The 13,180-nt window shown below is 49.3% G+C and overlaps 1 non-coding gene across 1 annotated transcript; it reads left to right on the top strand.

Moving 5' to 3' along the window:
* Positions 1–728: 728 nt before the first annotated feature.
* LOC120102594 (U6 spliceosomal RNA) lies at positions 729–830 on the top strand. Its single transcript, XR_005504229.1, has one exon. It is a non-coding gene; the product is annotated as a U6 spliceosomal RNA (small nuclear RNA).
* Positions 831–13,180: the final 12,350 nt, after the last annotated feature.

The following is a 13,180-nucleotide window of genomic DNA, read 5'->3' as shown; positions in this document are numbered from 1 at the left end:
GCAGAAGAAAGGCCCAGTGAGAAGCTTAACAGAACAAGCAAGACTAATGCCCCAAGCCACTGGAAGACACCAGGAAACCCTAAGACTCAAACACAGCAGCCGGATATGTGCACCGTGGCCGGAAAGACAGCAGAAAACAAACAGGAGAGGTGGCTGGGGGCTGGCTATGAGGCTATTAAGATCTTTTAGGGAAGCCTATGTAGAGCTAGTGAAGAAATGCTAGGCAAGTGCTCTACCGCTGAGCTAAATCCCCAACCCCCATAAACCTACTTTTACATTTGTGTTTCCTGTAGCTCAGTAAGTCTAAGATTGCTTTCATGTGCCAAGATAAACATTACCTTTTCTGACACATTATCTACAGCTCCCCAAGTAGCTAGCGTGGCTGGCAGCTCAGGAAGCCTGTCTCGGCTCCCCAGTAAGGCCTTTTTAAAAATACTGGGACTCTGATCTTCGGTCCTCATGTTTGCACACTTTTCCCACTGAGTCATCTTCCCAGTACCTGCAAGTGTTTACTGGCCGAAATGGTAGATGGGAGAGGAAGGAACCCATCACCTCTCACCCTCTCACTCCTTGGGCAGTGCCCGCAGGCACGATATGCACGGTAGCATTTGCTTGGTATCAGAAATGGCTCTGCGAAATTTTAACTGGGAAGGGGCTCCATTTACAAAGCAAGCTCACAGGAAAGGCTCAGGAAAAATAGTGGAAAAGGGTGCAGAAAGATCATAGGAGGGCTTGCTTCGGCAGCACACACACTAAAATTGGAATGATAGAGATCAGCATGGCCCCTGCATAAGGATGGCATGCAAATTCATGAAGCTTCCATATTTTTAGGTCGGTAATGGGGGGAGGATGAGGAAGGGAACACACATCTAGAAGGGGGGCAGAGAGGTTAGGGGAATGTTGGCCTGGAAACCGGGAAAGGGAATAACATTTGAAATGTAAATAAGAAATACTCAATTTAATAAAGATGGAAGAAAAAAATAAAAGTAAAAGCAATCCCAAATCAAAAAAAAAAAAACATAGAGGAGCTGGAGGATGGGGAGCTGTGAGATACAAGGGGGACAGAGTGCTAAGATACTGTCTAGTAGGGGCTGGGGATTTAGCTCAGTGGTAGAGCGCTTACCTAGGAAGCGCAAGGCCCTGGGTTCCGTCCCCAGCTCCGAAAAAAAGAACCAAAAAAAAAAAAAAAAGATACTGTCTAGTAGGAGGACAGGAGCGCTGTGAGATAATGTCTGAGGACAGGAGTGCTGTGAGATACTGTCTATGAGGACAGCAGTGCTGTGAGATACTGTCAGGACAGGAGTGCTGTGAGATACTGTCCTAGAGGAGGACAAAAGCGCTGTGAGATACTGTCTATGAGGACAGGAGTGCTGTGAGATACTGTCTATGAGGACAGGAGTGCTGTGAGAAACTGTCTATGAGGACAGGAGTGCTGTGAGATACTGTCTATGAGGAGGACAGGAGCGCTGTGAGATACTGTCTATGAGGACAGGAGCGCTGTGAGATACTGTCTATGAGGACAGGAGTGCTGTTAGATACTGTTTATGAGGACAGGAGCGCCGTGAGATACTGTCTATGAGGAGGACAGGAGTGCTGTGAGATACTGTCTATGAGGACAGGAGTGCTTTGATATACTGTCTATGAGGACAGGAGCGCTGTGAGATACTGTCTATGAGGAAGACAGGAGTGCTGTGAGATACTGTCTATGAGGACAGGAGCGCTGTGAGATACTGTCTATGAGGACAGGAGCGCTGTGAGATACTGTCTATGAGGACAGGAGTGGTGTGAGATACTGTCTATGAGGACAGGAGCGCTGTGAGATACTGTCTATGAAGACAGGAGTGTTGTGAGATACTGTGTATGAGGACAGGAGTGCTGTGAGATACTGTCTATGAGGACAGGAGCGCTGTGAGATACTGTCTATGAGGAGGACAAGAGTGCTGTGAGATACTGTCTATGAGGACAGGAGCGCTGTGAGATACTGTCTATGGGGAGGACAAGAGTGCTGTGAGGTACTGTCTATGAGGACAGGAGCGCTGTGAGATACTATCTATGAGGAGGACAGGAGAGCTGTGAGATACTGTCTATGAGGAGTACAGCAGCGCTGTCAGATACTGTCTATAAAGACAGGAGCGCTGTGAGATACTGTCTACTAGGACAGGAGTGTTGTGAGATACTGTCTACTAGGAGGACAGGAATGCTGTGAGATATTGTCTATGAGGACAGGAGTGCTGTGAGATACTGTCTACTAGGAGGACAGGAGTGCTGTGAGATACTGTCTTCTAGGACAGGAGCGCTGTGAGATACTCTCTATGAGGACAGGAGTGCTGTGAGATACTGTCTATGAGGAGGACAGGAGTGCTGTGAGATACTGTCTATGAGGAGGACAGGAGTGCTTTGAGATCATGTCTATGAAGACAGGAGCTATGTGAGATACGGTCTATGAGGAGGACATGAGCGCTGTGAGATACTGTCTATGAGGAGTACAGGAGCGCTGTGAGATACTGTCTCTGAGGACAGGAGTGCTGTGAGATACTGTCTATGAGGAGGACAGGAGCGCTGTGAGATCTGCCTGAGGACAGGAGTGCTGCGAGATACTGTTTATGAGAAGGACAGGAGCGCTGTGACATACTGTCTATGAGGACAGGAGCGCTCTGAGATACTGTCTATGAGGACAAGAGTGCTGTGAGATACTGTGTATGAGGACAGGAGCGCTGTGAGATACTGTCTACGAGGAGGACAGGAGTGCTGTGAGATACTGTGTATGAGGAGGAGAGGAGCGCTGTGAGATACTGTCTATGAGGACAGGAGTGCTGTGAGATACAGTCTATGAGGAGAGGAGTGCTGTGAGATACTGTCTATGAGGAGGACAGGAGTGCTGTGAGATACCGTCTATGATGAGGACAGGAGCGCTGTGAGATACTGTCTATGAGGAGGACAGGAGCGCTGTGAGATACTGTCTATGAGGACAGGAGTGCTGTGAGATACTTTTTATGAGGAGGACAGGACTGCTGTGAGATACTGTCTATGAGGACAGGAGCGCTGTGAGATCCTGTGTATGAGGAGGACAGGAGCGCTGTGAGATACTGTCTATGAGGACAGGAGTGCTGTGAGATACTGTCTATGAGGAGGACAGGAGCACTGTGAGATTCTGTCTATGAGGAGTACAGGAGTGCTGCGAGATACTGTCTATGAGGACAGGAGCGCTGTGAGATATTGTCTATGAGGACAGGGCGCTGTGAGATACAGTCTATGAGGACAGGAGCGCCTTGAAATAATGTCTATGAGGACAGGAGCGCTGTGAGATACTGTCTATGAGGACAGGAGCGCGGTGAGATACTGTCTATTGGGACAGGAGTGCTGTGAGATATTGTCTATGAAGAGGACAGGAGTGCTGTGAGATATTGCCTCTGAGGAGGACAAGAGCGCTGTGGGATACTGTCTATGAGTACAGGAGCGCTGTGAGATACTGTCGATGAGGACAGGAGTGCTGTGAGATACTGTCTATAAGGAGAGGAGTGCTGTGAGAAACTGTCTATGAGGAGGACAGGAGTGCTGTGAGATACTGTCTATGAGGACAGGAGCGCTGTGAGATACTGTCTATGAGGACAGGAGCGCTGTGAGATACTGTCTATATGGACAGGAGCGCTGTGAGATACTGTCAAGACAGGAGCGCTGTGAGATACTGCCTGAGGACAGGAGTGTTGTGAGATACTGTTTATGAGGAGGACAGGAGCGCTGTGACATACAGTCTATGAGGACAGGAGCGCTCTGAGATACTGTCTATGAGGACAGTAGTGATGTGAGATACTGTGTATGAGGACAGGAGCTCTGTGAGATACTGTCTATGAGGAGGACTGGAGTGCTGTGAGATACTGTGTATGAGCAGGACAGGAGCGCTGTGAGATACTGTCTATGAGGAGGACAGCAGCGCAGTGAGATACTGTCTATGAGGACAGGAGTGCTGTGAGATACTGTCTATGAGGAGGACAGGAGTGTTGTGAGATACTGTCTATGATGAGGACAGGAGCGCTGTGAGATACTGTCTATGAGGAGGACAGGAGCGCTGTGAGATACTGTCTATGAGGACAGGAGTGCTGTGAGATACTGTTTATGAGGAGGACAGGAGCGCTGTGAGATACTGTCTATGAGGACAGGAGCGCTGTGAGATACTGTGTATGAGGTGGACAGGAGCGCTGTGAGATACTGTCTATGAGGACAGCAGTGCTGTGAGATACTGTCTATGAGGACAGGAGCGCTGTGAGGTACTGTCTATGAGGAGGACAGGAGCGCTGTGAGATACTGTCTATGAGGAAAGGAGCGCTGTGAGATACTGTCTATGAGGAGGACAGGAGCGCTGTGAGATACTGTCTATGAGGAGAACAGGAGCGCTGTGACATACTGTCTATGAGGACAGGAGCTCTGTGAGATACTGTCTATGAGGACAGGAGCGCTGTGAGATACTGTCTATGAGGACAGGAGGGCTGTGAGACACTGTCTATGAGGACAGGAGCACTGTGAGATACTGTCTATGAGGACAGGAGCTCTGTGAGATACTGTCTATGAGGAGGACAGGAGCGCTGTGAGATACTGTCTATGAGGACAGGAGTGCTGTGAGATACTGTCTATGAGGACAGGAGTGCTGTGAGATACTGTCTATGAGGAGGACAGGAGTGCTGTGAGATATTGCCTATGAGGAGGACAGGAGCGCTGTGGGATACTGTCTATGAGGACAGGAGCGCTGTGAGATACTGTCTATGAGGACAGGAGTTCTGTGAGATACTGTCTATGAGGAGGACAGGAGTGCTGTGAGATATTGCCTATGAGGAGGACAGGAGCGCTGTGGGATACTGTCTATGAGGACAGGACTGCTGTGAGATACTGTCTATGAGGACAGGAGCGCTGTGAGATACTGTCTATAGGAAGACAGGAGCGCTGTGAGATACTGTCTATGAGGACTGGAGTGCTGTGAGATACTGTCTATGAGGACAGGAGCGCTGTGAGATACTGTCGACGAGGAGGACAGGAGTGCTGTGAGATACTGTCTATGAGGACAGGAGCGCTGTGAGATACTGTCTATGAGGAGGACAGGAGCGCTGTGAGATACTGTCTATGAGGAGAACCGGAGCGCTGTGAGATACTGTCTATGAGGAAAGGAGCACTGTGAGATACTGTCTATGAGGACAGGAGCGATGTGAGATACTGTCTATGAGGACAGGAGCACTGTGAGATACTGTCTATGAGGACAGGAGCGCTGTGAGATACTGTCAATGAGGACAGGAGTGCTGTGAGATACTGTGTAGGAGGAGGACTGGAGTGCTGTGAGATACTGTCTATAAGGAAACGAGTGCTGTGAGATACTGTCTATGAGGACAGGAGTGCTATGATATACTGTCTATGAGGACAGGAGCGCTGTGAGATACTGTCTGAGGAGAGGAGTGCTGTGAGAGACTGTCTATGAGGTGGACAGGAGCGCTGTGAGCTACTGTCTTTGAGGACAGGAGCGCTGTGAGATACTGTCAGGATAGGAGTGCTGTAAGATACTGTTTATGAGGACAGGAGCGCTGTAAGATACTGTCTATGAGGACAGGAGCGCTGTGAGATACTGTCTGAGGACAGGAGTGCTGTGAGATACTGTCTATGAGGAGGACAGGAGCGCTGTGAGATACTGTTTATGAGGACAGGAGCGCTGTGAGATACTGTCAGGACAGGACCGCTGTGAGATACTGTCTGAGAACAGGAGTGCTGTGAGATACTGTTTATGAGGAGGACAGGAGCGCTGTAAGATACTGTCTATGAGGCAGGAGCGTTGTGAGATACTGTCTATGAGGACAGGAGTGCTGTGAGATACTGTCTATGAGGACAGGAGCGCTGTGAGATCATGTCTATGAGGAGGACAGGACTGCTGTGAGATACTGTCTATGAGGACAGGAGTGCTGTGAGATACTGTCTATGAGGACAGGAGCGCTGTGAGATACTTTCTATGAGGAGGTCAGGAGTGCTGTGTGATACTGTCTATGAGGAGGACAGGAGCGCTGTGAGATACTGTCTATGAGGAGGACAGGAGCGCTGTGAGATACTGTCTATGAGGACTGGAGCACTGTGAGATACTGTCTATTAGGAGGACAGGAGCGCTGTGAGATACTGTCTATGAGGACTGGAGCGCTGTGAGATACTCTTTATTAGGACAGGAGCCCTGTGAGATACTGTCTATGAGGACAGGAGTGCCGTGAGATACTATGAGGAGGACAGGAGTGCTGTGAGATACTGTCTATGAGGACAGGAGCGCTGTGAGATACTGTCTATGAGGACGGGAGCGCTGTGAGATACTGTCTATGAGGAGGACAGGAGTTCTGTGAGATACTGTCTATGAGGACAGGAGCGCTGTGAGATAATGTCTATGAGGACAGGAGCGCTGTGAGATACTGTATATGAGGACAGTAGTGGTGTGAGATACTGTCTATGAGGACAGGAGCGCTGTGAGATACTGTGTATGAAGAGGACAGGAGTGCTGTGGGATACTTTCTATGAGGACAGGAGTGCTGTGAGATACTGTCTATGAGGACAGGAGCGCTGTGAGATACTGTATATGAGGAGGACAGGAGTGCTGTGAGATACTGTCTATGAGGACAGGAGCGCTGTGAGATACTGTCTATGAGGACAGGAGCGCTGTGAGATACTGTCTATGAGGACAGGAGTGGTGTGAGATACTGTCTATGAGGACAGGAGCGCTGTGAGATACTGTCTATGAAGACAGGAGTGTTGTGAGATACTGTGTATGAAGAGAGGAGTGCTGTGAGATACTGTCTATGAGGACAGGAGCGCTGTGAGTTACTGTCTATGATGAGGACAGGAGTGCTGTGAGATCATGTCTATGAGGACAGGAGTGTTGTGAGATACTGTCTATGAGGACAGGAGCGCTGTGAGGTACTGTGTATGAGGAGGACAGGAGTGCTGTGAGATCATGTCTATGAGGACAGGAGTGCTGTGAGATACTGTCTATGAGGACAGGAGCACTGTGAGTTACTGTCTATGAGGAGGACCGGAGTGCTGTGAGATACTGTCTATGAGGACAGGGGCGCTTTGAGATACTGTCTATGATGAGGACAGGAGTGCTGTGAGATCATGTCTATGAGGACAGGAGCGCTGTGAGATACTGTCTATGAGGACAGGAGTGCTGTGAGATACTGTCTATGAGGAGGACAGGAGTGATGTGAGATATTGTCTATGAGGACAGGAGCGCTGTGAGATACTATCTATGAGGAGGACAGGAGCGCTGTGAGATACTGTCTATGAGGAGGACAAGAGCACTGTGAGATACTGTCTATGAGGACTGGAGCGCTGTGCGATACTGTCTATTAGGACAGGAGCCCTGTGAGATACTGTCTATGAGGACAGGAGTGCTGTGAGATACTGTCTATGAGGACAGGAGTGCTGTGAGAAACTGTTTATGAGGACAGGATCGCCGTGAGATACTGTCTATGAGGAGGACAGGAGTGCTGTGAGATACTGTCTATGAGGACAGGAGTGCTGTGATATACTGTCTATGAGGACAGGAGCGCTGTGAGATACTGTCTATGAGGAAGACAGGAGTGCTGTGAGATACTGTCTATGAGGACAGGAGTGCTGTGAGATACTGTCTATGAGGACAGGAGCGCTGTGAGATACTGTATATGAGGGCAGGAGTGGTGTGAGATACTGTCTATGAGGACAGGCGCGCTGTGAGATACTGTCTATGAAGACAGGAGTGTTGTGAGATACTGTGTATGAGGAAAGGAGTACTGTGAGATACTGTCTATGAGGACAGGAGCGCTGTGAGATACTGTCTATGAGGAGGACAAGAGTGCTGTGAGATACTGTCTATGAGGACAGGAGCGCTGTGAGATACTGTCTATGAGGAGGACAGGAGTGCTTTGAGATACTGTCTATGAGGACAGGAGCGCTGTGAAATACTGTCTATGAGGACAGGAGCGCTGTGAGATACTCTCTATGAGGACAGGAGTGGTGTGAGATACTGTCTATGAGGACAGGAGCGCTGTGAGATACTGTGTATGAGGAGGACAGGAGTGCTGTGAGATACTTTCTATGAGGACAGGAGTGCTGTGAGATACTGTCTGTGAGGACAGGAGCGCTGTGAGATACTGAATATGAGGAGGACAGGGTGCTGTGAGATACTGTCTATGAGGACAGGAGCGCTGTGAGATACTGTCTATGAGGACAGGAGCGCTGTGAGATACTGTCTATGAGGACAGGAGTGGTGTGAGATACTGTCTATGGGGACAGGAGCGCTGTGAGATACTGTCTATGAAGACAGGAGTGTTGTGAGATACTGTGTATGAGGACAGGAGTGCTGTGAGATACTGTCTATGAGGACAGGAGCGCTGTGAGATATTGTCTATGAGGAGTACAAGATTGTTGTGAGATACTGTCTATGAGGACGGGAGCGCTGTGAGATACTGTCTATGAGGAGGACAGGAGTGCTGTGAGATACTGTCTATGAGGACAGGAGCGCTGTGAGATACTGTCTATGAGGAGGACAGGAGTGCTGTGAGATACTGTCTATGAGGACAGGAGCGCTGTGAGATACTGTCTATGAGGACAGGAGCGCTGTGAGATACTGTCTATGAGGACAGGAGTGCTGTTAGATACTGTTTATGAGGACAGGAGCGCCGTGAGATACTGTCTATGAGGAGGACAGGAGTGCTGTGGGATACTGTCTATGAGGACAGGAGTGCTTTGATATACTGTCTATGAGGACAGGAGCGCTGTGAGATACTGTCTATGAGGAAGACAGGAGTGCTGTGAGATACTGTCTATGAGGACAGGAGCGCTGTGAGATACTGTCTATGAGGACAGGAGCGCTGTGAGATACTGTCTATGAGGACAGGAGTGGTGTGAGATACTGTCTATGAGGACAGGAGCGCTGTGAGATACTGTCTATGAAGACAGGAGTGTTGTGAGATACTGTGTATGAGGCCAGGAGTGCTGTGAGATACTGTCTATGAGGAGGAAAGGAATGCTGTGAGATATTGCCTATGAGGAGGACAGGAGCGCTGTGGGATACTGTCTAAGAGTACAGGAGCGCTGTGAGATACTGTCTATGAGGAGGACAGGAGTGCTGTGAGATACTGTCTATGAGGACAGGAGCGCTGTGAGATACTATCTATGAGGAGGACAGGAGAGCTGTGAGATACTGTCTATGAGTAGTACAGGAGCGCTGTCAGACACTGTCTATAAAGACAGGAGCGCTGTGAGATACTGTCTACTAGGACAGGAGTGTTGTGAGATACTGTCTACTAGGAGGACAGGAATGCTGTGAGATATTGTCTATGAGGACAGGAGTGCTGTGAGATACTGTCTACTAGGAGGACAGGAGTGCTGTGAGATACTGTCTTCTAGGACAGGAGCGCTGTGAGATACTCTCTATGAGGACAGGAGTGCTGTGAGATACTGTCTATGAGGAGGACAGGAGTGCGGTGAGATACTGTCTATGAGGAGGACAGGAGTGCTCTGAGATCATGTCTATGAAGACAGGAGCTATGTGAGATACGGTCTATGAGGAGGACATGAGCGCTGTGAGATACTGTCTATGAGGAGTACAGGAGCGCTGTGAGATACTGTCTCTGAGGACAGGAGTGCTGTGAGATACTGTCTATGAGGAGGACAGGAGTGCTTGAGATACTGTCTATGAGGACAGGAGCGCTGTGAGATACTGTCTATGAGGACAGGAGCGCTGTGAGATACTGTCTATGAGGAGGACAGGAGTGCAGTGAGATACAGTCTATAAGGACAGGAGTGCTGTGAGATACTGTGTATGAGGAGGACAGGAGTGCTGTGAGATACTGTCTATGAGGACAGGAGTGCTGTGAGATACTGTCTATGAGGACAGGAGCACTGTGAGTTACCGTCTATGAGGAGGACAGGAGTGCGGTGAGATACTGTGTATGAGGACAGGAGTGCTGTGAGATACTGTCTATGAGGACAGGAGCGCTGTGAGATACTGTCTTTGAGGAGGACAGGAGCGCTGTGAGATACTGTCTATGAGGAGGACAGGAGTGCTGTGAGATACTGTCTTTGATGACAGGAGCGCTGTGAGATACTATCTATGAGGAGGACAGGAGCACTGTGAGATACTGTCTATGAGGAGGACAGGAGCGCTGTGAGATACTGTCTATAAGGACAGCAGCCCTGTGAGATACTGTCTATGAAGACAGGAGCGCTGTGAGATACTGTCTACTAGGACAGGAGTGCTGTGAGATACTGTCTACTAGGAGGACAGGAATGCTGTGAGATACTGTCTATGAGGACAGGAGTGCTGTGAGATACTGTCTACTAGGAGAACAGGAGTGCTGTGAGATACTGTCTACTAGGACAGGAGCGCTGTGAGATACTGTCTATGAGGACAGGAGTGCTGTGAGATACTGTCTATGAGGAGGACAGGAGCGCTGTGAGATACTGCCTGAGGACAGGAGTGCTGCGAGATACTGTTTATGAGAAGGACAGGAGCGCTGTGACATACTGTCTATGAGGACAGGAGCGCTCTGAGATACTGTCTATGAGGACAAGAGTGCTGTGAGATACTGTGTATGAGGACAGGAGCGCTGTGAGATACTGTCTATGAGGAGGACAGGAGTGCTGTGAGATACTGTGTATGAGGAGGAGAGGAGCGCTGTGAGATACTGTCTATGAGGACAGGAGTGCTGTGAGATACAGTCTTTGAGGAGAGGAGTGCTGTGAGATACTGTCTATGAGGAGGACAGGAGTGCTGTGAGATACCGTCTATGATGAGGACAGGAGCGCTATGAGATACTGTCTATGAGGAGGACAGGAGCGCTGTGAGATACTGTCTATGAGGACAGGAGTGCTGTGAGATACTTTTTATGAGGAGGACAGGACTGCTGTGAGATACTGTCTATGAGGACAGGAGCGCTGTGAGATCCTGTGTATGAGGAGGAAAGGAGCGCTGTGAGATACTGTCTATGAGGACAGGAGTGCTGTGAGATACTGTCTATGAGGAGGACAGGAGCACTGTGAGATTCTGTCTATGAGGAGTACAGGAGTGCTGCGAGATACTGTCTATGAGGACATGAGCGCTGTGAGATACTGTCTATGAGGACAGGGCGCTGTGAGATACAGTCTATGAGGACAGGAGCGCCTTGAAATAATGTCTATGAGGACAGGAGCGCTGTGAGATACTGTCTATGAGGACAGGAGCGCGGTGAGATACTGTCTATTGGGACAGGAGTGCTGTGAGATATTGTCTATGAAGAGGACAGGAGTGCTGTGAGATATTGCCTCTGAGGAGGACAGGAGCGCTGTGGGATACTGTCTATGAGTACAGGAGCGCTGTGAGATACTGTCGATGAGGACAGGAGTGCTGTGAGATACTGTCTATAAGGAGAGGAGTGCTGTGAGAAACTGTCTATCAGGAGGAAAGGAGTGCTGTGAGATACTGTCTATGAGGACAGGAGTGCTGTGATATACTGTCTATGAGGACAGGAGCGCTGTGAGATGCTGTCTATGAAGAAGACAGGAGTGCTGTGAGATACTGTCTATGAGGACAGGAGTGCTGTGAGATACTGTCTATGAGGACAGGAGCGCTGTGAGATACTGTCTATGAGGGCAGGAGTGGTGTGAGATACTGTCTATGAGGACAGGAGCGCTGTGAGATACTGTCTATGAAGACAGGAGTGTTGTGAGATACTGTGTATGAGGAAAGGAGTACTGTGAGATACTGTCTATGAGGACAGGAGCGCTGTGAGATACTGTCTATGAGGAGGACAAGAGTGCTGTGAGATACTGTCTATGAGGACAGGAGCGCTGTGAGATACTGTCTATGAGGAGGACAGGAGTGCTTTGAGATACTGTCTATGAGGACAGGAGCGCTGTGAGATACTGTCTATGAGGACAGGAGCGCTGTGAGATACTCTCTATGAGGACAGGAGTGGTGTGAGATACTGTCTATGAGGACAGGAGCGCTGTGAGATACTGTGTATGAGGAGGACAGGAGTGCTGTGAGATACTTTCTATGAGGACAGGAGTGCTGTGAGATACTGTCTGTGAGGACAGGAGCGCTGTGAGATACTGTATATGAGGAGGACAGGGTGCTGTGAGATACTGTCTATGAGGACAGGAGCGCTGTGAGATACGGTCTATGAGGAAAGGAGCGCTGTGAGATACTGTCTATGAGGACAGGAGTGGTGTGAGATACTGTCTATGAGGACAGGAGTGCTGTGAGATACTGTCTATGAAGACAGGAGTGTTGTGAGATACTGTGTATGAGGACAGGAGTGCTGTGAGATACTGTCTATGAGGACAGGAGCGCTGTGAGATATTGTCTATGAGGAGGACAAGAGTGTTGTGAGATACTGTCTATGAGGACGGGAGCGCTGTGAGATACTGTCTATGAGGAGGACAGGAGTGCTGTGAGATACTGTCTATGAGGACAGGAGCGCTGTGAGATACTGTCTATGAGGAGGACAGGAGTGCTGTGAGATACTGTCTATGAGGACAGGAGCGCTGTGAGATACTGTCTATGAGGACAGGAGCGCTGTGAGATACTGTCTATGAGGACAGGAGTGCTGTTAGATACTGTTTATGAGGACAGGAGCGCCGTGAGATACTGTCTATGAGGAGGACAGGAGTGCTGTGAGATACTGTCTATGAGGACAGCAGTGCTTTGATATACTGTCTATGAGGACAGGAGCGCTGTGAGATACTGTCTATGATGAAGACAGGAGTGCTGTGAGATACTGTCTATGAGGACAGGAGCGCTGTGAGATACTGTCTATGAGGACAGGAGCGCTGTGAGATACTGTCTATGAGGAGGACAAGAGTGCTGTGAGATACTGTCTATGAGGACAGGAGCGCTGTAAGATACTGTGTATGAGGAGGACAGGAGTGCTGTGAGATACTGTCTCTGAGGACAGGAGTGCTGTGAGATACTGTCTATGAGGAGGACAGGAGTGCTTGAGATACTGTCTATGAGGACAGGAGCGCTGTGAGATACTGTCTATGAGGACAGGAGCGCTGTGAGATACTGTCTATGAGGAGGACAGGAGTGCAGTGAGATACAGTCTATAAGGACAGGAGTGCTGTGAGATACTGTGTATGAGGAGGACAGGAGTGCTGTGAGATACTGTCTATGAGGACAGGAGTGCTGTGAGATACTGTCTATGAG

The sequence above is a fragment of the Rattus norvegicus genome, chromosome 4 (genome assembly GCF_036323735.1).
Source record: "Rattus norvegicus strain BN/NHsdMcwi chromosome 4, GRCr8, whole genome shotgun sequence".
Classification (NCBI taxonomy): Eukaryota; Metazoa; Chordata; class Mammalia; order Rodentia; family Muridae; genus Rattus; species Rattus norvegicus.
The sequence above is the reverse complement of the archived record's forward strand: the minus strand, read 5'-3'. Positions and strand labels throughout refer to the sequence as shown.